This window comes from Labrus bergylta, chromosome 2, assembly GCF_963930695.1.
Source record: "Labrus bergylta chromosome 2, fLabBer1.1, whole genome shotgun sequence".
NCBI lineage: Eukaryota > Metazoa > Chordata > Actinopteri > Labriformes > Labridae > Labrus > Labrus bergylta.
This window is the reverse complement of record NC_089196.1, coordinates 32,848,210-32,872,245: the sequence shown is the minus strand read 5'-3', so window position 1 is coordinate 32,872,245 and position 24,036 is coordinate 32,848,210. Positions and strand designations below refer to the sequence as shown.

At 39.1% G+C, this 24,036-nt stretch overlaps 1 protein-coding gene and 2 long non-coding RNA genes across 3 annotated transcripts in view; 2 read left to right on the top strand and 1 right to left on the bottom strand.

The window, feature by feature from the left end:
* LOC136181101 (NLR family CARD domain-containing protein 3-like) overlaps positions 1-24,036 on the top strand; it is a 785,212-nt gene that overhangs the window by 264,031 nt on the left and 497,145 nt on the right. The gene's annotated exons all lie outside the window — the stretch shown is intronic.
* Positions 15,290-17,259, top strand: LOC136181238 (uncharacterized). Its single transcript, XR_010667596.1, has 2 exons — positions 15,290-15,590; positions 16,615-17,259. It is a non-coding gene; the product is annotated as an uncharacterized lncRNA (long non-coding RNA).
* Positions 19,958-23,856, bottom strand: LOC136181195 (uncharacterized). Its single transcript, XR_010667581.1, has 3 exons — positions 21,393-23,856; positions 21,164-21,213; positions 19,958-20,819 (listed from the first exon to the last, which is right to left on the bottom strand). It is a non-coding gene; the product is annotated as an uncharacterized lncRNA (long non-coding RNA).

Here is a 24,036-nt window from a genome sequence, read left to right as displayed (position 1 = left end):
AACAAGACCTTAAATTGGGATGGGCTTTTATTTGAAGTTTTATGGTTCATCAAATATGGACGGTGGCCTTGCTTTGTGCACACGCTGCTGTCTCGGTCAAAAGTTGATCTTCAGTTGAAATAATTGCATCATTTTTGAATGATTTGAATATTGTTCTTTGTTATTACAAGTTCTGTTTTTATGGCTGAGGCTGTGTTTGGTTTAGAGGACACATTTCACAGCTGGAACAGAAATGTAAGACTGTGAAAACTCTGAGTTTTGTCTCTTTTTCTTAATTTGACACTTTCTTTATGTGAGGCAACTCCAGAGGACCTTTCTGTTTCTTTTTCTCTGCTCTTCAAAAGACTTTTTAAAAATCTATGCTTTACATTTCATGACAACTTAGAGCATCAGTAACAGATTAGTTTAGTTTCAAGCTGCTTCTAATCATCATCATGTTCTGATCGTATTTCATCCGTCAAACCGCTTTTCATGCACTGACATCTCTTTCCTTATCCATCATTTTATTTTTGAGTACAATCTTCACAGCGAATACGCACAAAGAAAAATGATTAGAGGGATTTACATTTAACGCCTTAAAGTTACATCACACTGCTGAGAGGCAGGTTGAACTCCTCTGACCGAAGTTTGTCTCTATGCTAAAGGTGAGATCAGGTCGAGGCTTTGTGATGATCGCTGATGTCTCAGTATCTTCAGGAGACACACACACACACACACACACACACACACACACACACACACACACACACACACACACACACACACACACACACACACACACACACACACACACACACACACACACACACACACACACACACACACACACACACACACAACACACACACACACACAAAAAGAAGCACACAAACACATCGTGAACTTCTATTTCTCCAGGGGGCTGAATCAAACTTTTAAAGATTACTTTGTGGTTTTCTTGGTTTTTAAAGAGATACATTATTCACTGGGTGTAATTAAAGTCAGATCCCGGACTCATAATGAACAGTAAAGATATGATCAGTGCCAAAGAGTTCAGAGTAAATACTTTGTGCCTGTGCATATGCTCAACAACACAAACATACTCTGCATACATCAGACTGCATGCAAACAGAAAGAGCTGCTGATGTTATTGAAGAGATCGAGCTGCCCTCTAGTGGTTGTGTTTAGGAGTGTTCAGTAAACAGAATGATTAAATGTGCATGTGTTAATACTTTGATGAAGGAGGGGGGAAGTGGAAAATAAAAATGTAAAGAGACATAAAAACATGACTTGCCTGTTTTCTCATTGTTCAAAAATGGCCGACCAGTTTATTCTTTCACTTGTTTCTTCTTTGAGACTTTTTAGTGATACTAAATACAACATGTGTTCCCTACTGTTTTTATTGAAAATAATTAGAGACCGCTCCAAATGTCCTTAAAATCCACGCCATGACATGGTATGATACGATATGAGCAGGCCCGGTTCATACATTTAAAATAAGGGTGCAATGCAAACTTTTGCACCCTCATTTTAAACGTCTGCACCCTCAATTGAATGGACGCAAAAAAATAACGAGTCAAAACATTAATAACATTTAAAAAAAAAAAAAAGTAATCAGAACTTACAAATGACAACAGTGACTCAGATCGTGTTCACTACATCCATGATGGGATGGTCATGACAGGTGCTCATGACCTGTCTGTTCAGCTGGGACCACATGATGGACTCATAACACCTACACTACTTTTCCTTTGCTGTTGCCGATCACTGTAGCTGCACCCCCTTTAATCTCAGATACACTCAAAGTCATTTTGTTCTAAGCGGGAATGGAACTGAATCCTGAGATATCTATAATAATATAATAATAATACTTTAATTGTAGGGCACTTTTCAAGACAGATGCACAAAGTGCTTTGCAGAATATGACAGTACAGCAATCTTAATACACTGCACATCTGACACTGTGGTCAGCAGCATCGGAGCACCACAGGGGGCCGTGCTCTCTCCTGTCTTGTTCACCCTGTATACCTCTGACTTCCAGTATAACTCCGAGCTCTGCCACATGCAGAAATACTCGGATGACACTGTGATGGTTGGTTGTGTCAGGGATGGACAGGAGGAGGAGTACAGGAGCCTGGTAGGGGACTTTGTGACGTGGTGCAGGTCGAACCATCGGCAGCTGAACACCTCCAAGACCAAGGAGATGGTGGTGGACTTCCAAAGAAACAAGCCACATCTACAACCTGTTTCCATCGGGGGGGTCAACGTGGAGGTGGTCAAGACCTACGGGTACCTGGGGCTGCAGTTGGACGACAGGCTGGACTGGTCATCAAACATGGACACTATCAGCAGTTAGGGAAAGTTCCTTCAATCCCTTTGAGGTAACAAAGTGTTTTAAGTAGGGCTGGGCACGTTAACGCGTTATTTTCGTTATTTAACGCAGTTTTTATTGTTTATTTTCTTATTGTAAAAGTCTGTTGCTCACTGGCTTTTATTTTGTAAAATTCCATCGTGAGCGAGCCTCGTATGTTGCTTACTGCTGCGCATGTCTGCTGCGGCGCTCACAGGAAAGAGGAAACAGTGTTGCCAACTTGGCGACTTTCTCGCTAAATCTGGCGACTTTACAAACCGCCTTGGCGATTTTTTTTGTCAACAGCTACTAGCGACAAATCTAGCGACTTTTTCTGGTGTTATTGGAGACTTTTTTGGTGTAAGAAACTGACGTGAAAGCACGTATTGCTCTGCAGTTACTGAACGAGCAGCGGGTGCTGCCGTGAGCCCCTCCCCCTTCCAAAAGCACTCACAGGCTGTCAGTGTAGCCTCGAGCAGCAGACCCAGCTGCAGTCAGAGAGGAGACCCACACCACTCTGTGTCCACACTGCAACCAATGCAATAAGCTTTAGTTTTGTATTTATTTGCTTTGATTACATTGTTTAAGTTGAGAAGTACATTTACAATAAAAGTGCGCTATACACTACTTTTGAATTCATTATTGGATTTTGCGTAGAACAATGCAATTAATCGCGATTAATCACAGGAACTCATGCGATTAACGCGATTAAAACTTTTAATTGTTGCCCAGCCCTAATAAAAATATTTCTTTTAAATTACACTTCCACCTTTTAGTTTATGAAGGCAACACTTTTTTGAAAGCCATTTGAGCACATAATAAACCTAATCACATCTGGGACAGTGTAGTTTCAGAACTATTAATATTTCCCTCTGTCGATATAAGAACTTCAATGCCATTTTTTATGGTTTGGCCCGTTTAGAATTTTTTCCTAGTTGCAGTGATGTTTACGTTCGCGTGGTGCCTTTTCAAGTGCTTTAATAAGTTGGACGTGTTGCCTGTGACGTACCCGATGTCCGCTGAACAACAACGGCACACTACTCTCGTCTTGTCAACGTCTCTTTGTCCATTATTGTGGGAATGGGGAGGGAGGTGTTCATTCTATCATGCTGCAGGTCAGTGATGTGTGGCGAGGTTCGTGGCTGGTGAGGCACTGACTTTTTCAGAGTCAGATTTACAAATATATGAACCCATTTATAGAGTAGCTTAAATACACCATTCAATTGGCAGCTTGCACATTGACTACTGGTTGTGTTTCATATCTCATATCAGCATTATTTACACACACATAGAGGGAAGGTGCATATTTGGCAAAGGAAGAACGTTACATTTATAGCGCCTCAGAAATGTTTTTTCCATTGCAATTCCACAATTCATACTCAGTCAATAAAAATAAAAGTAGGCATATACTGCGGTGTATTCATGGTCTTACCTTTACTTGTAAACAAAGTCATTTCACCTATCCTTCTGGACTAAAATATCTGTGACTTTGTTGTAAAAGTCCTCCTTACCTTCTTTTAGTTTTAAAAGTCTTCATTATTTATCACTTCACGTTTAGATTGAAAAATTGAGAAATCTTTAAGCTTAGATATAAAATCTTTTTTATATAAAAATTCTGCATAGAAGAGGAGCAACCATCAAACCAAGCATAAACTCTTGGTCTTATGAGCCTCACGCAACCTGACGCACGCCCCCTTCAGGTGAAGCAGCTGCCTCACCTCATGCTTTTTCAGTGCAGTTTTATGTCAAATTAGACTAAATATGTTAAAAACAGGTGAAATACATTACTTATTCTATGGAAAGTGAGGACGTATAATAGAAGTGTCTACAAACATTACATTGGTGACAAACAGTAAGAAAGCAAAAAGCATACGCTCGACCCAGTTTGTGAGGGATTGCGCAATCTGGGATGAGGCACAACTCGTCGCTGCCTCACCTCGCATCGGAGCCGGCCGGAAATATGCAAATTCAGAGATTTTGATCCTGAAAATTTTTGAAAATTTTTTGGAATCGTACAGAAATAACATTTATAACACAGATCAGTAGAAAAATATTAATATTTATTTGATTTAATGATTATTTGTTTTTTACTTTTGATGATGACGAGCCTCACCTGCCTCCCCTGACAGCACGTCTCTGCTGCAGGTTATTCTCCCACACAGACGCGTCTCCCCCTCCCCTTTTGCTCTTAGTTTGAGCGGGATCATCGCTGAAAATGAAAACAAAACTTAAGAGTAAGTATGTAAAAAGAACTCCATCCCGGTTATATGCAACTGTCCAGACCAACAGGACTCAAGGAACTACTAATCTGCACAGTTTACACAGTTTATGTTTGAACTTTTTTACAAGTTACTAACTAAAAGCTGTGTCCCATACCAGCAGCCGCAGCCTTCCTCCACCCTGAGGTGTGTTTCTGCTTTGGGGTCCGTGTGGGAACACAGATTAAAGCACTTTTGTTCCGCGTGTACTCGGATCAGTCCTGTACCGAAACGGTCCGGTCCGAGTACGTGTACCTTTACACCCCTATCAGTAAGTGTCAGTGAAGTTGTTGATGAATGAACAGATGATAACCTGCAGCTGTGTTGTGTCTCGTTCTCTCCATCAGACGCCTGTGAGCTGGAACTGGACACAAACACAGTGAGCAGAAACCTGAAACTGTCTGACAACAACAGGAGGGTGACATGGGGGGAGGAGCTTCAGTCATATCCTGATCATCCAGACAGATTTGAATACTGGCCTCAGCTGCTGTGTAGTACTGGTCTGACTGGTCGCTGTTACTGGGAGGTCGAGTGGAGAGGAGAGGTTGATTTATCAGTGAGTTACAGAGGAATCAGAAGGAGAAGAGGCAGAGCTGAATGTATGGTTAGATATAATGATCAGTCCTGGAGTCTGAGCTGCTCTGATGAAGGTTACTCTGTCTGTCACAATAACATAAGAACAGAGATCTCCTCCTCCTCCTCCTCCTCCTCCTCCTCCTCCTCCTCCTCCTCCTCCTCCTCCTCCTCTGTCTCTCACAGAGTAGCAGTGTATGTGGACTGTCCTGCTGGCTCTCTGTCCTTCTACAGAGTCTCCTCTGACACACTGATCCACCTCCACACCTTCAACACCACATTCACTGAACCTCTCTATCCTGGGTTTGTGTTCTGGTCTCCTGGTTCTTCAGTGTCTCTGTGTCGTCTGTCGGTCTGAGAAACACTGCTGACTGAAGATCAGCTGACTCTGTTCACTCTGTCCAGCTGGTCTGTTTCATGGTTGGTGGGTGTGATAATGGGGGGTGGGGGTGGTAATGGGGGTTAAATGTTCTACATTACAGAAAAACAATGGACCCCCTTCTTTAATGTCTGTATTGTTCTGATCTCACCAATAAAAAACAAGTGACAATTAAACAATTAAAGTCCTCCTCCTGCTGTCTTGATATTGGCAGCAGGAGGAGGAGTCATGGCTCCAGATCTGTTACAAATGGTAAACTTGTCTCTCAGGTGTCTTCCCACAGGCCCTGAAAACAGCAGTCATCAAGCCACTACTAGAAAAGAACAATCTAGACAATAATGAATAATTACAGGCCTATATCAAATCTTCCTCTGTTAGGTCAAATGATAGACAAAGCTGTGTTTCAGAAGTTAAATAACTTCTTGATATTGAAAGACTCATAGAACAGATTACTTTTTTTTGTTGCTTTTTTCTGCATAAATCTCTTAAACAACTTCAGCCCTGCTCAAAACTACCAAACATTCAATCATTTTGAAGATTTTAACCCTTTAGATGCCAATTTCATTACTTGATTCACTGTTGTTATTTATAAAAAAATTTTTTCCATATAACAAATATTTGGTGGCTGGGGGCTTTTAAAAAAATCAGTCTTGGATATGTCAAAGATTATACAAAATATTGATTTGTTGCATTATTAGTTTTTGTGTAGCATCAGATTTAAAATGTACTACCCTCTTGAGTCATTAAGGACAAAAATGTTCACTTCCAAAAACTGCTATAAAAATAGAACAGATTTTTTTTTTCTGCTTTTTTAGGTTAAATCTTATGATCAACTTCCGTCCTGATCAAAACGATCAAATATCACTTTATTGGTATTATTCAAAAGAAAAATTAACAAGAAAAAAAAAAATATATATATATATGTATATTTATATATACATATATATATAAATAAAATAAGACATACTGCAAGAAGCTTATTGGATGTGATTTTCAAGCCATTTGAAAAATGGTCCAAGAAACTCACAAAATGAAGAGAGCTAAATCAGTCAGACAGTTTCTCCTCAGGGATGATGTCAGCAGAACGACTACAGGCAAGAGGGACACAATAACTAAAGAGACAGAGGAGGCTACTGTCTGATACTTTACTTACTCTCCACAAGTAATATGTGTCAGAGCACCAACACATTTCCTATGCCTTCCTCTGTGGTCAGAGACCATTTTGGGTTGTTCCACCAAAAGAGAGAGACGTGCCAATGTAAGACACGTGAAATTTGTAGTTCATGGCAAATATAATCTACAAGCTGGATATTGTAAACTGAAGAAGCATAGAAGAAATGTCTGACAGCACTGTCTGCAGCAGCCCAAAGGCATGTGTCTGTATATCCCTTGAACAGGTCTTCATGTAAGGTGGTGACCCTGCCCCAGGGATGTCAGGAGAAGGTGGAAATCTCAAAGTGGAGAGACTAAAATGAGTACAATCATCGTTAAAAAAGATGTTCCAATGCCAGAGGATGAGCATGTGGTACAATTCCAAAACAGGATTTTTAACTTCAAGAGGCACCTTTTGAATATTCCTGAACCTCACTGCTAAAGATGCCCTGATCCACACAGATTTCAGTGAAAGTTGTTCTTGTAAATACTACAATGAAATCCAGTCAGTCCACTTTTGGAGGGTCACATCAGCAGGTGACCCTCCACACTGGTGTGCTTTATCTGGCCCTTCTGCACCATCTCCCCCAGTAGAAGGCACGACCCACCTCCAATATGGGCTCATTTGGACCCCATTCTTCAGAACACAAATCAGTGACAGAGGCTGCTGAAGACAGGCGAGTTAAATAAATAAGCATGGGTAGAGCCTGTCTGATTGTGATACAAACGTGTGTGTGTGTGTGTGTGTGTGTGTGTGTGTGTGTGTGTGTGTGTGTATTAATGAAAATAGATCAGATGAAGAGTGTGTGAGAGAGAGAGAGAGAGAGAGAGAGAGAGAGAGAGAGGTCACTGAGTGAGGTAGAGGAATATGTAACTTCACAAAGCTAATGGCTCTGCTCAGGTTAAAAATCTAAGCATCACTTAATCACAACAAACACTTGGTAAGAAACTATGTTTAATAATAAAAAAGTCTAAAAAAATGTTACATTAAAAGATAGCAACTAGTTTTGCAATTTTCGCTTGTTGCCGAGTTGAGCTCAATTTTATTGCAAAAGAGCGTCTAAAAACATCGCAACATGCATTGTAACCTTTTTCGAAAAGCTGCTGCGAAATCAGCCGTTTTAGGCCGCAACAATCCCCCAAAAAAGTCGCACCAATTAATGAAAAAAACAATATTTTTCACAAAGAAAAGAATTGGGAGTCAAATTAAAACTGTATAATCAAGAAGTGGAGAGAGTAAGACACTTTAAGTTTTTAGGGTTCTGGTTTGATGAGAGGATTACATGGGCTGCATGTTCAGAAAGTTTAAAATGTTGTGAGGGGTTTAGTTGGAAGTGAGTGGGGGACAGACTGCTGTGAAAGCATACAGGATGAATAAGATCAGTATTAGATTATGGTTGTATTGTATATGGATCAGCAGCAAGCACAACTCTTAAAAAACTAGATACTATCCAATATCAGGAATTAAGACTGTGTACAGGTGCTTTTAAAACAACACCAACACTGAGATCAGTCATTTGTTCAGATTCAAGTTCATCACTCATCAGTTTACAGTCATTCAGACAGCAGACATTTAGACAACAAACACTATACAGAAGTCAAATGATGTTTTTATTGGTACCTGCACACAAAGGCTTCAAAGGAAATTAATTAGCAGACAAGGTGGCAAAGGAGGCTACAAAACATACTCAAATGGATTTGATAGTTAGCATTAGTGGAACAGAAGTGAAGAGCATTATTAAACAGAGACTGAAGGAAAAGGTGGCAAGACTCAGATTTGGACACACTGGATTCAATAACACATTGTTCAAAACAGGAAAACACAAATATGACTACTGTGGACAAGAGGAGACAGTGGAACATGTTGTTAGACACTGTCAGAAATAAAGTTTAAAAAGAAGACAGATGATGGAGAACCTGAAAGAAATCAAAGGCTTTATATGTGATTTTTTGATCCAGCAGATGTCGCCCTTGAGCACCAGCATGAAACCAAAACAACTTGCGCTGCATTGTTGTGTTAGCATGCTAATGCTAGCGATCTTTATTATGCTGGTATCTTCACACTGCATGTAAATTTACCTGAAATGAGCGTGATCTAGAAACACAGTTAAGCAGTGAGTACAGTATGTTATTCTTCTTTTCTCTAGTCCCTCAATTAAACAACTTTTATACACGAGGGGAGGAGTCAGCCGGCCGTCCCGGCGATGTAAACAAACTGAAGATAGGACTCTGAAAAGAAGAAGAAGAAGAAGAAGAAGAAGAAGAAGAAGAAGAAGAAGAAGAAGAAGAGGCGATGGAGTGAGTAGATTTATTTCAGAGCACTGCAGAGCAACCTTTTTAAAGTATAATTTTTGACACACTTTGAGAAGAAAACTTGGAGGTAACTCAGTCTCCTGTTGCATTGTACTGAGACAAACTGAACAAAATGTCTGCTAAATCATCCAAAGGAAGAAAAACATCTCTTTTAACCAGAAGCCCTTTTACTCCGACCGCGGCCTCCACTGAAAAACCTCCCCGGGGAGAAGCAGCCTCAGCTGCAGCCGCATCTACGACGGACACGGAGACTTTTCAAAGTGAGCTTCTGTCCTCCCTGCTCAAAGATTTGATAGAGACTCTGAAGATTGAGGTCCGGGCTGTGTTGGAGAGTGAAATGGCAGTCATTAGAGCCGACATTACTGCAGCCAGGTCCGAGCTAAAGGAATACAGAGAGTCCATTACATCCTCTCTGTCTACACTGAGTGTCACGGTAAAAGGTATGGAGGAAAGCCTGTCTGCATGCACTGATGACGTTTAACCTTTACAGAAAGAAGTACAGCGACTCACTACAACAGCCGATACTCTGATATTTATCATCCTCTCTGTTTCTATTTCTCTTCATCCTCTCTGTCTGTATTTCTCTTCTTCCTCTCTGTCTGTATTTCTCTTCATCCTCTCTGTCTGTATTTCTCTTCTTCCTCTCTGTCTGTATTTCTCTTCTTCCTCTCTGTCTCTGTATTTCTCTTCTTCCTCTCTGTCTCTGTATTTCTCTTCATCCTCTCTGTCTGTATTTCTCTTCTTCCTCTCTGTCTGTATTTCTCTTCATCCTCTCTGTCTCTGTATTTCTCTTCATCCTCTCTGTCTGTATTTCTCTTCATCCTCTCTGTCTGTATTTCTCTTCTTCCTCTCTGTCTGTATTTCTCTTCTTCCTCTCTGTCTGTATTTCTCTTCTTCCTCTCTGTCTGTATTTCTCTTCATCCTCTCTGTCTCTGTATTTCTCTTCATCCTCTCTGTCTGTATTTCTCTTCTTCCTCTCTGTCTCTGTATTTCTCTTCATCCTCTCTGTCTGTATTTCTCTTCTTCCTCTCTGTCTCTATATTTCTCTTCATCCTCTCTGTCTGTATTTCTCTTCTTCCTCTCTGTCTCTGTATTTCTCTTCTTCCTCTCTGTCTGTATTTCTCTTCATCCTCTCTGTCTCTGTATTTCTCTTCATCCTCTCTGTCTGTATTTCTCTTCATCCTCTCTGTCTGTATTTCTCTTCATCCTCTCTGTCTGTATTTCTCTTCTTCCTCTCTGTCTGTATTTCTCTTCATCCTCTCTGTCTGTATTTCTCTTCATCCTCTCTGTCTGTATTTCTCTTCTTCCTCTCTGTCTCTGTATTTCTCTTCTTCCTCTCTGTCTGTATTTCTCTTCATCCTCTCTGTCTGTATTTCTCTTCTTCCTCTCTGTCTCTGTATTTCTCTTCTTCCTCTCTGTCTGTATTTCTCTTCTTCCTCTCTGTCTCTGTATTTATCTTCTTCCTCTCTGTCTCTGTATTTCTCTTCTTCCTCTCTCTCTGTATTTCTCTTCATCCTCTGTTTGTATTTCTCTTCTTCCTCTCTGTCTGTATTTCTCTTCTTCCTCTCTGTCTGTATTTCTCTTCTTCCTCTCTCTCTCTGTATTTCTCTTCATCCTCATTAACCTCTCTTTTTCCTCCCTCTACATCCTTTTTTCTGCTCTGCTAGATAAGCTTCACTTCATACTGGCTTGTTCGTTAGTTTCTATCTTCTATCTCTTTCGCTCTAGTCTCTTTTTTCTCTCTCTGTGATGCCGTGTCAATCATTTCTTTAAAGAGATACTTCACCTGTTGAAACATGAATCTGTATTGACATTGGGTCATATATGTAGAAATGTGAAATACATTTTGAAGTTGGTGCCTTCTTGACCGAGAAAGAAGAATTGCTCGACTTCCCGAGTTGACGTCATCACATAGGGGGGAAAATATGTTTAGTTAATGTTAACATACTTTTTATTAATTCTCGTATTGACCATCAACTTTTTGCTCAAATATAACTGTAACAGTAACATTTCACTGATCTTCTTTGGAGCATCAACGCAACTGAACTGAAATCATGTCGAAAGAACGACTTCCTAACTCGGAAACTTGGAGCACCTGAATGCACCATAAGACCTGAGGGTCATGATGGAATAGTCCATGTAGTGCAGCTGGAGGGGGGAGGGGCCCTGAGACATGATTTATAGATGAACATTCTTCTGATAAGAACTTTTTGCGTATGGGTTTTTAGAAAAACATAATAACTTACCACAAAGTTTAAAAAATAAAAATAATTTTAAACAAGATTTTTTGGTAGGTAGGACAGAATCAGAAACCAAAGAGAGAGAGTGGGGAATGACTTGTGGGAAAGGAGCCACAGGTCAGATTTGAACCCGGGCTGCCCGCTCTCCAGGACTAAGCCCCAACACATTAAAGAAGAACATGAGGAACTGTGGAGCAGTCAGGAGGAAGAACAGCTTCAAGAACTGGAGGAGGCTGATACCACCAAGTTCCCCTTCACTCCTGTCTCTGTGAAGAGTGAAGATGGTGAAGAGAAACCTCAGTCCTCACAGCTTCATCAGAGACAAACTGAACAGATGGAAACAGGAGTTGATGGAGAGGACTGTGGAGGAGCAGAACCAGAGAGGTACTCAGATCCAGAGAGACGTTTACAACCAGTGACTGAGGTCAAGACTGATGACAGTCATGATTGGCAAGAGACAAGAGAAGATCTTTCAGAATTAAACTTCAAAAATAAGAAACTACAGACTGGTAAGAGACCACATAGGTGCTCGGAGTGCGGTAAAATATTTAACGCGAAAGGAAATTTGACCAGACACATGATGATTCACACTGGAGAAAAACCCTTCAGCTGCTCTCAATGTGAGAAAATATTTACCCTTGAAGGCCAGTCTGACATGTCACATGGCAAGTCACAGAGAGAAATCCTTTAGATGCTCTGAGTGTGGTAAAACATTTTACAGACAAAGAGATCTGACTATACACATGATTCTGCATACGGGAGAAAAACCCTTCAGCTGCTCTCAGTGTGGAAAACAATTTACACAAAAGGGGGGTCTGAAGTCACACATGTTAGTTCACACAGGAGAGAAAGCCTTCAGCTGCTCTGTTTGCAGTAAAAGTTTTACCCAAAGAGGAAATCTGACCATGTTGTGCCCTGAAAAAGGGTAAAATGAATAAATGGACTCAAGACACGATGCTTCCTCTGTCAGCGTCATGCAGAATGAGGCATCGCGGCTGAGAGCTCCCCCTTCCGGCCTCAGCATAACTAATCAATCACATGCATTATCTCTTGATAGACATTACAGGTAGATGACAGATTCAAAAATCTTGGCAGACATATCTGTCTATTTCAAAGGTTTTTAACAAAAAAATAATCTTTAAAGTGTTTTAAATCCTTCAGACTGAATCTGTTTTAACACTGATATCTTTTCCAAATTATTAAACTTAAATGAACTTCTGCAATTGTTTTATGACATTTTTTACAAGAATTGGCTGTTTTATGTCACTAAAATCATATTTATTTCTCCATGAATTTATTTGAAACTTATAACTCAAATAAATTACACCTATCACAACCACACTTGTTAGTCCACACAGGAGAGAAACCCTTCAGCTGCTCTTTTTGCAGTAAAAGTTTTACCCAAAGAGACAGTCTGGCCAGACACATGTTAGTTCACACTGGAGAGAAATGCTAAACCTCAGACTGACATATGAACCAGTAAGTTGGGAGCAGCTATGACGTTTGAATTGAAAGGGTTTATATGAAACAGTTACAGTGTAAGGATCCTTCTTCTCTCCTGATATCTTCTCTTCTTTCTGTCACTCTGTTTCCTCGGAGTCCTCTGTGTTGGGTAGCACAAGTTCTTCAGACAGCTCATGTGTAACCTTGTAATAAATAAACTGATGTAGAGTGAGAAAGACTTTCATCTACTTGTGTTATTTTGTGTCGAGTGTCTAAAGTGTCTTTGGGAAAGAAAAGGAGTTCAGCAGATCCTGATGCAGAGCGACCACAGTCAGGTCAGGTCGATGTCGATTTCACTGAAAACCTGTAACCCTTAATAAGAATCCTGCAGTCAGAATACAAAATAAAGAAAATCACAAACTGAATGATAACACCTGTAGATGTCATCTGGCATTCTGGATTTACTCAACATATTGTTAGAAGAAACGATAGAGATGCATTATAGCCTTCAGTGTGTGTAACTAAATGGTATATGGTAAAAAAAACACTTCAATGGTGTGTTTATTTGTTCTGTTATCATTTCTCTCTTTGGCTTCCTTTTTGCTGCGTCACTGCTTTTTATACATTTTCAGCTAAGAGGAAAATGATTCTTCGATTGGTCTTGGCGCTATCCAATTCCCACGGTAACCTGACTCGTCATCAATCTTAAAACTTTTCTTATTTCAATAAAAGTAACTGCTTTCATTTATCAATATTTCACCTCCAAGCAGACCCTTATTCTAAAAGACTGAACACATTGGTTTGGGTTAGGCCACGATAGTAAAAGAGTTCAAAGAGGAGACTTTAATGCAGCGAGGTTACAACTGTTTATTGTGTGTGGTTCTGAAAAGCAAGGAAAATATCTATGAACAAAATTCTTCACATATACATTCATATTATAATTGTAAAATAATCTGGGGAAGCAGTTTTCCACTTATACAATGTTAACCATGCATCTTTTAGCATCCTTACCTTCCTTTTTCTCATTTTAACACCAAACAACACAAATCAGAATTTAAGTTAATATCACCATTAAATGAATCTGAATTTTAGTATCTATTCAGTTCTTTATCTTTTGTTTACAATTTAAACAAACCAGTTAAATGTGTTCAATATTAATTATTATTTACCCTTCTAATTTAATTGTTTCCTGTGAACACTACACTATAAAACCAGAATGCAGAGTGCATCACTATGAAATAAACAGCCTACATTAAATACATGTCACCATTCAAACATTCTGAACAGATAATTACCAAAGAACACAGCACACTTACCAAAGGTATCTCTGCTGTCTTCCTTTCATTGAATTCAGCCTGAAAGTGTCTCAGCCTCTCACTTCACTCCTGCTCTCACACACACCGCTGACACTCCTGTCTGTCAGTTAGAGCCACTCAGCAGGTTTACACACCTGGCTCACAAAGGTTACCTGATTTCCTGACCTGCTCAGTGCTGCTCTCCAGTGTTCAATACAAACTTTAAATAAATGCTGACAACAGAGATAACCTGATAAGTAATAATAAAGCTGATTAACCTTTAAACACAAAGTAAATAAAAGCATATTAATATTTTCATTTTCTGTTTGTCCTTAGATTTTAACAAAACAAAGACTGATTTAAAAAAATCCCCCAGACACCAAACATTTGTTATATGGAAAATAACTCATTTTTTGTGTGTTTTTTCATTAAAAATATTATCATCATGTAATCAAACTGTCAATTAAAGGGTTTAAATCCTGATAATTATTCAATATTTGATCGTTTTGATTAGGACTGAAGTTGATCAAAAGATTTAACCCAAAAAGCAGAAAAAAAATGAATCTGTATTATTTTTATAGCAGTTTTTGGAAGTGAACATTTTTGTCCTTAATGACTCAAGAGGGTAGTACATTTTAAATCTGATGCTACACAAAAACTAATAATGCATCAAAGTCAATATTTTGTATAATCTTTGACATATCCAAGACTGATTTTAAAAAAATCCCCAGCCACCAAATATTTGTTATATGGAAAATAACTTTTTTTTTTCATAAATAACAACAGTGATCAAGTAATTAAATTGGCATCTAAAGGGTTAAAATCCTCAAAATGATTGAATGTTTGGTAGTTTTGAGCAGGGCGGAAGTTGTTTAAGAGATTTATGTAGAAAAAAGCAACAAAAAAAGTAATCTGTTCTATTTTTATAGCAGATTTTTGGAAGTGGACATTTTTGTCCTTAATGACTGATGAGGGTAGTAAATTAAACTGATGCCTGAGGGTTTAAAGTGTGTCTTATACAGCAGATTTGATGGTAATAACAGCTTATTTCAAGGACCTTCATATAAAGTGTTACCCAAGAAGAACTTAGACTGAGGTTCTGTCTGTGTTTAAACCAAGGGGCAACCTCCGGTCTCGAAAAATGAAGCCTATGCGGAAGTACAAAAAACTGCAGTTCCTCGAGGTTCTGCTTGAGGCTGGCTGCAGAAGCGCCGGAAAGTGCCATAAGCCCACAGACAAAAAAGCCCGTTTTCACCACAGGAATCAACATGTTTACAGCCTGGTTCAAAAAACGAGATATATCTGAGAAGTTGACGGCCCCTTCTCCTCACACTGTGGGGGGGGTGAATTTTTTTATAACTCATCGGATTTTATTCTTTTAAGGAAAACGACTATGCCCATATTTGGTTGTGTCAGATTTGATTGACAGCTCTGCGCGCTGCATCTGTCTGTCAGGTCAGCAGGTCAGGAGGCTAACAGCTTGATCCGTCTGATTTCTTCTCTTTCTTACTTCGTTTGGAGAGTTTGTTTAACACATATCTGACAACATACATGGCTTGCTGTGCGGTTAACAGACCATCCAACAAGTTGATGCTTCAGTTTTTTTCGGTAAGTGATATAGTAGTGTTATATTTACTGCTTACTCATGTGTTTATATTTACGGACCTAGCTTGTTTAGCGTTAGCTTGTAAACCAGTCGGCTAACTGTGTAGCTCATTATTTACATTATTTACGGTCAATGGTTTAGAAATGTTTGTTGTTAAGATGTTGTTGTTGAAAATAGTGAGTTTGTGTGGTGTTAGAAGCTAAAGGTTCATCTCGGTGGTTAACCACAGACTGTAAATATGGTTATCTGACGTTATGATGAATGTTATACTCCACGTAAATGTGGACATTAAAAAACAAACTTTGTGTAGTAATTATCCGTCAGTAACATAAACTGAACTGAACCTAATGTGCTGTGTAGGTTATAGAGGATGACATTAATGTTACATGGTTGATGTAGTGTCTTAAGGTTTGAGCAAACTGTTAACAAATAAAAAAAACTTCACTTTGTAAGAGCATCTGTAACCAGTAAGAACTATATTAATAACCATATTAATTTTCACTGAACTCATACACAGAATATAGCTGTAGAATTATAAATAACATATGGAATGAAAATAAGATTTAAAGCACATAGATATAAAGTATAAGAAATAGTTTGAAGAATACAGCCATGTACTGAGCTCATGTTAATAATAAATGAGTTACTGTATGTTCTGTACTAAAGCACAGAGAGTTGGGACCTGTTAATGATTTAAATAATTCAGGTTATATTTGTTTCATGTAGATAAAGTACTATCCACAATAAATTGCTGAATTTTTCCTCACACAAAATCTGAGACAGTTTGATGTGGAATATCATTGTGTGAGTGAGAGAGCTGAAAACAGCATGATTACAATAATGTTTATCTTCTTAACTTTGAATAGATGTTGATTACCTGAATACTGGACCTTTGTTGTCTGGGTAGTAAACTGTTGAATTTATAAATGTAATCTTACACACAGATGAATATAGAAAAATAGATGAGAACAAAAAAATGATTTAATGAATAACTGATATTTTCTCTCTTTCTTTGCCATCCTGAAGACCCCTCACTAAAAGTCCATGTTCTCCTGGATCCATGTCACATGCTCGAGCTTCTTCAGAATGACTTTTCAACAGTTGAAGTTCTGCTGAGAGAAGATGGCCAGCAGATAAGACAGCAGTACATCAACGAGCTCCACAGGCTTCAGTAGGAGGAGGAGGGTTTGCACCTTGGAAGACTGTATTCATGCTGTTCAAATAAAACTAGATCTCCTCCAAACAACTTGCAATCAAACTATTTTCTTCCTATTTTAAAACCCTTTGTCCAGTTTAGATGGGAGAAGTTGATATTATGTGATATTGATCAGGGAAGACTACATTTCTAAATCATTTTTAACTGTGTTTTTATTCACAAGTTATTGATCTTATTTACTCTCCACGTATCTTGATTTTAAAATGGGGCTGTGTTTAAGGGCAAATTTTTGCAATGACTCTGTTCCATCCCATTTTCAGAAATGAACTACATTAGTATTTATCAAAAGAATAAGAAGTTGTGTAAAAGTAGACTTCCTTCCCTAAGCTATTGAGTTGAGCATTAATCTGAAATGTATACTCATAAGTAGACATAAAGGAGTGCATTTATATAGAAATATTTATTTAATCTGAAAAACAACATTAAAAAAAGTCTGTTTTTACAGCAGAGATGAACATGTTTACAGCTTGGTACAAAACAAACAAATAGGTGTGATTAGCTCATGTCTCGATGGACACACACTGTACGGGGGGGAGGGGTGAATGTTTTGATGACTCATCAGTTTTGATTTGATGAAGGATAAGAGTTATTCACAATAAGGTGTGTAGCTGACCAGGTTGACAGGCGGGCGCGGTGTAACGGTTTGTCAAGAGGCTTAAAACACGCCTCAGCTCTCAGTCTGTGGGTGACATCACTCAGGCCATCCGGGGGAGACCTCCCTCACAGCGAGCTGTTGAAGAGAAGCAACCGAAGTCCACCCCAGAAGAACCAACAAATACAGATGTTGTTGAGGCTCAGGTTTCTTCCTCTGTCTCTGCAGCTCTCTGGGCACCTTGACGGACAAGTCACCAATAATCCACACTGTGTCTATAGGAGAAATACAAAGGTGTTCAATTAATGCCTCAGACAAAATGTACAGTTAACTACATGTGACAGCTCAGGCTGTTTTCTTGTTATGAGCCACATCTGCAGGAATAATATTGAACAAGGTAGCTGCCAGTCTTAAATACTATTTTTTCTAATACTTAAAGTTTTTGGTGTGAAGCTGACACTGTCCACAGACTCCATGACTTCACGGGGTTCTATAGAAAACAAATGTCTTATAATAAATACTAAATAATTATTTTTCAGTTGTCATGTTCACCGTCATCACTGTTGACATCAGTAAATATAAAACACAGACATTCCTCTTTTTGTCAGAACAGTAACATGAACTGTATGCTTTGTAATATTGATTTCTTCTGGATGTCTCATATTTATTTACAGTCTATGGATAAAACTTTGTTAATGTATTTCTCTGCTGACACTGACAAAGTCTAACTTCTCTAACAAATAACTCATAACCATGATCGTATATTTAAAAAAGTGTAGTTTTAAGACTTTAATTAAATATTTGGGTTGAATATAATTCGTTTTAACTGTGTTGTAGAAAAGTTAAATGTTAACTTACTGTTTGTAGAGTTTTCTCAGGACGAGCAGGAATAGTTGATGATAGCAGCCTAGCTGTTAGCTATGCTGTGAAGTGGACTGCTGACGTCGAGCTGAATGGGCGGAGCTAAGTCCCGCCGGTCCCGCCTTACTGCTGTTGCTAGGTTGATCCGAAGTTAGGTTGAGACTGCAAATCCAATATGGATGCGGCCGTCGATTGGACTCATTTTCTGCCTATGTCACAGACGGGTCAGGGTTCGTCCAGTAATATTTACAGTCTATGGTTTAAACAGATGTCATGAAACTCTTTAGACTGTGTGTGGGGGGAGCGAGTGAGGAGAGAGAGTACGAGGTGAGAGAGTGTGTTCTTCAGGTGTGAGCGAGAGGCACGTTATGATGCCGGGGACCGGAGCAGAATAAGCAGGAGAATGTATGAACTTGGAGAGGGAGGGGGGCACGGGGGTAAACTCCCCCACTCACTCCTTTCACGCCGTTATCAGCCGCAACATGATACAATGTTTGCCCCACACACACACACACACACACACACACACAGTGGCTCAGGCTCAGGGCTCAGTGTGCATGTGTGTGTGTGTGTGTGTGTGTGTGTGTGTGTGTGTGTGTGTGTGTGTGTGTGTGTGGGGGGGGAGCGAGTGAGGAGAGAGAGTACGAGGTGAGAGCAGTGGGCGCGCACTGTAGCTGTTCCCACTCAACGTTCTTGAAGCCAAAATACGTCGCTTAGGGGCGCTTCCATCTTGCGATTTTGACGTCATTTGGAGCCAGAGTCTGCGCAGTAGGGTCCGGGGGGAGGAGCCCTGGTAACACGCCCCGCCCACTTAGCGTACTGCCCTGATGACTTACGCAGCCCAGCTACGCTGAAAGCGCTCTGCCGGTCTACGATGAAGAAATGTGTAAGTACAACAAACCGCCGTATTCAGAGTCTAATATTTAAACACAGTGTTTTAAAAAATCCAGTTATTTTAATCATTATTGAAAATACGTGGGCTGCTGGGTCCTCTGGTTTTAACGAAATCATTCTATATTTAAGCTATATTTAAGCTAGGTTAGCACCACAGACCGTAGACTACAGGTGGTAAGATATGTTGTATTCTGTTAGAAACTGATAGTCTGCAATGTGAGTCATGTCTGCTTTTCTAATATATTTAAATGAACAGTAAATCAATTGTTTTTTGTGTCTTCATTTAGGCAAAGAAGAGATAAAAGCTGGTCTGACATCTTCCACAGAGATGAAGTTTAAGTTAAAATCATCTGTTAAAAGTTTATATCCTGTGATTTTTTTGAAGTTTCATAAAGAGGATTGTCAAAACAAGATATTGTTAACAATACAGTCTTCTAAAAATAAAAATCACAGAGTCATACACCAGATAAATATTAAATAGAAAGGTGATGTTTTCTTTTACATTTTACAATCAACAGAACCTAAAAATGACTCATTTCAACCTTCATCTGCACACCTGTTACAGAGGTCAGGCTGGGGTCTCTTAGTTTGAAGGAACCTCCTCCTTTTATCACCTGTGCCCGATGCCCTGCTCATCCACTGTGGTAGAAATGACCTTACACCAGCAGCTCTCCCAGATGAAGAGTCCTCTCTGCCATCACCCAGAGGAGCTGATCGACGTCTGAAGAAGGTGGACAGAGTCTGGAGCTTTGTGACAGTGAACAGTGAGAAGGCTACCATAGTCATCCTCAGATAAAACACAGAGATCCAGGTCAATATTTAATTTATTTTTCTTTACATGATGTTGCCCTGTGTTTGAAAGGCCAGATGCTGGAGGGTTGTGTTGGATTTGCTTTTCCATCATATTTTAACAGTCAAACAATCATCCAGGATCTCTTTACTTTATTTGATTTTTGTTTGGATTTCTTTGTTAAATTATGTTTTATACTTTCTCCTATGTCCCAGCAGTTTGACCTGATGGTCTCCCTTACTTCCACATGGTTAATGAAGCCAGGGGTTGTTTATTGAAGATTTCTTTTCATAAAATGTTTAAATAAACTTTTTTAAATCTGATATGACTGTTTCTGATTAACTGGAGTACAACAACGTGTTGGTCACAGTAAAATCATTTAGCAGTTAAGTTTATAGTTCACATTTGAAAAGGCCTTGAACTGACATTAATTTCTTCTTGACCAACAACAGCTAAGACAACAGCAAAGCTAACAGACGAGCTCAGCTTGTCACAGCCGGGCTCGTCTGAGATAAATGGCCTTCAAACTTATTTAATATTAAACATTTAAAGCCAATAAGCATAGCAAGATACGCATGAGATTCCATTTCCATTTATTCAATCACAGACTTGTCAAACAGTCTGGCATGTTGTGCTGCTGTTTTCAAGAGTTAATAACTGAAGAGAAGAACTCCATCGAGAGAGGATAGGAAACGCTCAGGGGACGAGTCCTCCATGTTGTCAGGGGACGAGTCCTCCATGTTGTCAGGGGACGAGTCCTCCATGTTGTCAGGGGACGAGTCCTCCATGTTGTCAGGGGACGAGTCCTCCATGTTGTCAGGGGACGAGTCCTCCATGTTGTCAGGGGTTGCTGATGGATCTGAATCTGAGAGCATCTTCTGTAATAAAGAAAAACAATCACAGAGTTAAATGTAAAGTATAATGAATTTTACTGTGATGTTTCTGCCTCAGACCTGAAATCAGATCTGTCCTCAGGTTCTGCTAAGCTTCAGGTTCTAAAGTTTGTTTTTAAGACAGGAGAACTATTTAAGAGAAAAAACAAAATATATAATAAGACATGATGAATTCAGCTTTATGAATTTATGTTTGAAGACAAAAGTGTTCCTGCCACTTTCTATTGAAGATTATTTTAAACTGTCATCACATGGGCCAGCCTGATAAATTAAACTAATGTTAAATATTCTCATATAATCAGAAAGCCAATTTGTGTGCAGAACCTCACCGGAGCTGGAATCAGAGTCTGGACTGCTGTTTCCTTTGAGCATTGATTTCCTTGAAGACAGAAAGAAGAACAATTTAAACATGAACTTCTTGCAGAACCATAGAGGCTGTTAAAATCTTCTGCTAGTCTTCCTCACATCTTAAGAAGGATTATAAATTGTTACTAAAATTACTTTGATGCCGATAGCGGTTACAATAACACGGTCCAATCATATGAGAGATCATTTTACCTTTGAGTCCTATGTGAAGGTGTTCTCTTCAGAATCAGCACTGCAAAGACAAGATGATGGCGTCCACCTTCACAAGCTGCTGCTTCAGTCTGGCTGCATCATGGTCTCCTACAGGAACACCACAGAAATACAATCAAAGTACTTCACTGTATTTATCAGAGGATGTACTGTATGCAAAGTAGAATTTTTTTAGCTGTAATTCCTCAAAAAGATTTGAGACTGCTTTGTTATTTGAGAGCACAGATTGTTTCTTTTCCCTTCTCTCTGTTTGCCTGTACATGACCTTTCAGTGCTGTAGAAGATGCTACAGTAAATCCTGGATCAGCTGTGTGGATGGTGTGACTGTGTGCTAAAGCTTTGTTAAAGTTGTCACGCACATACTCATATACCTTTGGAGAGTAAAAGTGCAGTGTGGTGGCAAACTGCTTATAAAATATAAAATAGTATTTTATTGGTGAGGTGCCCCAATCAAAGCGTCCTACAGAGTATCAGCAGCTTTAGAGGGAGGAGACGAGCGCATTATGGAGAGGAGCGCACCGCAGGGGGCGAGCTGGGGGAGAGACGCACGACCTGAGAAAAAGGAAATCCCAGTTTAAAATAAAATGTTGGTGAGAAGAGGGAAACAGGACGACATAAATGTAAATGTTGAAATTGTTTTGAATGCAGAGGCTGTGAATGTTCAGTTTTCTTTGGCTATAAAAAGACAACAACAGCCTGTAGTTTAATCATGGTGCTTCTCTTCGTTAACGATTATTGAAGCGAAATCAAAAATAAATGCATGACATTTAAAACATATTAACATGTGTGGGGAAAACACGATCTTTATGTCTTCTTTTATTGTCTCCTCCTAACTCACATAACAGCAGCATGTTGTGTGTAACACTGGTCTCCTGCATTAACACCTTCCTTTCAAAGGTGTTAAATACAGACACTGTCACAATCACCGCAATGTTTGTCAGGTTTTGTAAATATGATCAACTTGTGACTGTTGAATTGGTCGTGTGTGGAAGACAATGCAGAATATTTATCAGTTTAAGCAGCATGATGCTCGGTTAATATTACATTACACCACCGCAGGTTGTTGATGTTTGTGTTCACGTTTCGGTTAGTCTCTTAAATCAGTAACAGTTATATTAAATCAGATCTTACCTTTAGTTTTATCTGGATCTTAAATCAGTAACAGTTATAGTAAATCACATCTTACCTTTAGTTTTATCTGGATCTTAAATCAGTAACAGTTATATTAAATCACATCTTACCTTTAGTTTTATCTGGATCTTAAATCAGTAACAGTTATATTAAATCACATCTTACCTTTAGTTTTATCTGGATACATAGAGAAATATTCTCCCCTCGTATATAGTCCTATGAATTTCAGCCTGCACGGTGAAAGTAAAACCTGTTCCTCTCGGTATAGTCCACTTATCACTCAGACTGTAAACATGTTCACATTAGTAATGATGCAGGCCAGATTACAATTATGTGACTTTGTTTTTGCCCTAGATACTTTTTGAGACTTTACCAGATGTTTTTATTTTTGCTGTAAAATAACTGTACAGTCAATGAACCGCACCTATGAGCGGATTTTATATTACGATTCTTGGTTTTAAATACAATTTCAATCACAATAACGATATAACAATATCAAGAAACATAGCATGTCAGTTATTAGGTTTGCTCATTTAATAAAATAAAATAAAAAGATAAATCATGCCGGATAAGTAACCTAGCTTTACAACATTTCAGCTAACCTTAGACTGCTTATGTGTTAGCTAGCTAGATAACAACTTTAACCAATGACACATAAATCACTTTTTTATTTACCGAAAAATCTGCAAAGATCCCTTATCTCCCTCAGGTCGGTTAGAACAGTTTACTGCAGAACAACTCATTTTGCCAGCTCAAAAAAGACAAAAAAACTGAACGGAAAAATCGTCTCGGCTTTCCTTCACTACGTAACTTTTGCTATTCACAAAGAGAGCTACGCAAGATCGGCGGCTGTCAATCATCGTCAAATATGACGTAAAATCCAGTTTTTCAACCTCAAATAACTTATTTAAAACAAACTTCACAAAAAAATGAGCACTTGAACACAATGTAGGGTGATAATAACTAATGATCACAGCAGAGTTTATGTTTGGAAATAAATTATGTGACGAGTATTTTAGCTTTACAGTTTGACCCACATCCCATCTGTTATCATTGAGGAGGCGGGGTTTATGACCTATACTGCAGCCAGTCAGTAGGGGGAGCTCTAAAAATAAAAGCTTCACTAAACCGGGGACCTTGTCCCGTCCATTATTTTTACAGTCTATGGTGCAGAAAGGCCAGATAAAGCACACCAGTGTGGAGGGTCACCTGCTGATGTGACCCTCCAAAAGTGGACTGACTGGATTTCATTTAAGTATTTACAAGAACAACTTTCACTGAAATCTGTGTGGATCAGGGCATCTTTAGCAGTGAGGTTCAGGAATATTCAAAAGGTGCCTCTTGAAATTAAAAAGTCTGTTTTGGAATTGTACCACATGCTCATCCTCTGGCATTGGAACATATTTTTTAACGATGATTGTACTCACTTTAGTCTCTCCACTTTGAGATTTCCACCTTCTCCTGACATCCCTGGGGCAGGGTCACCACCTTACAT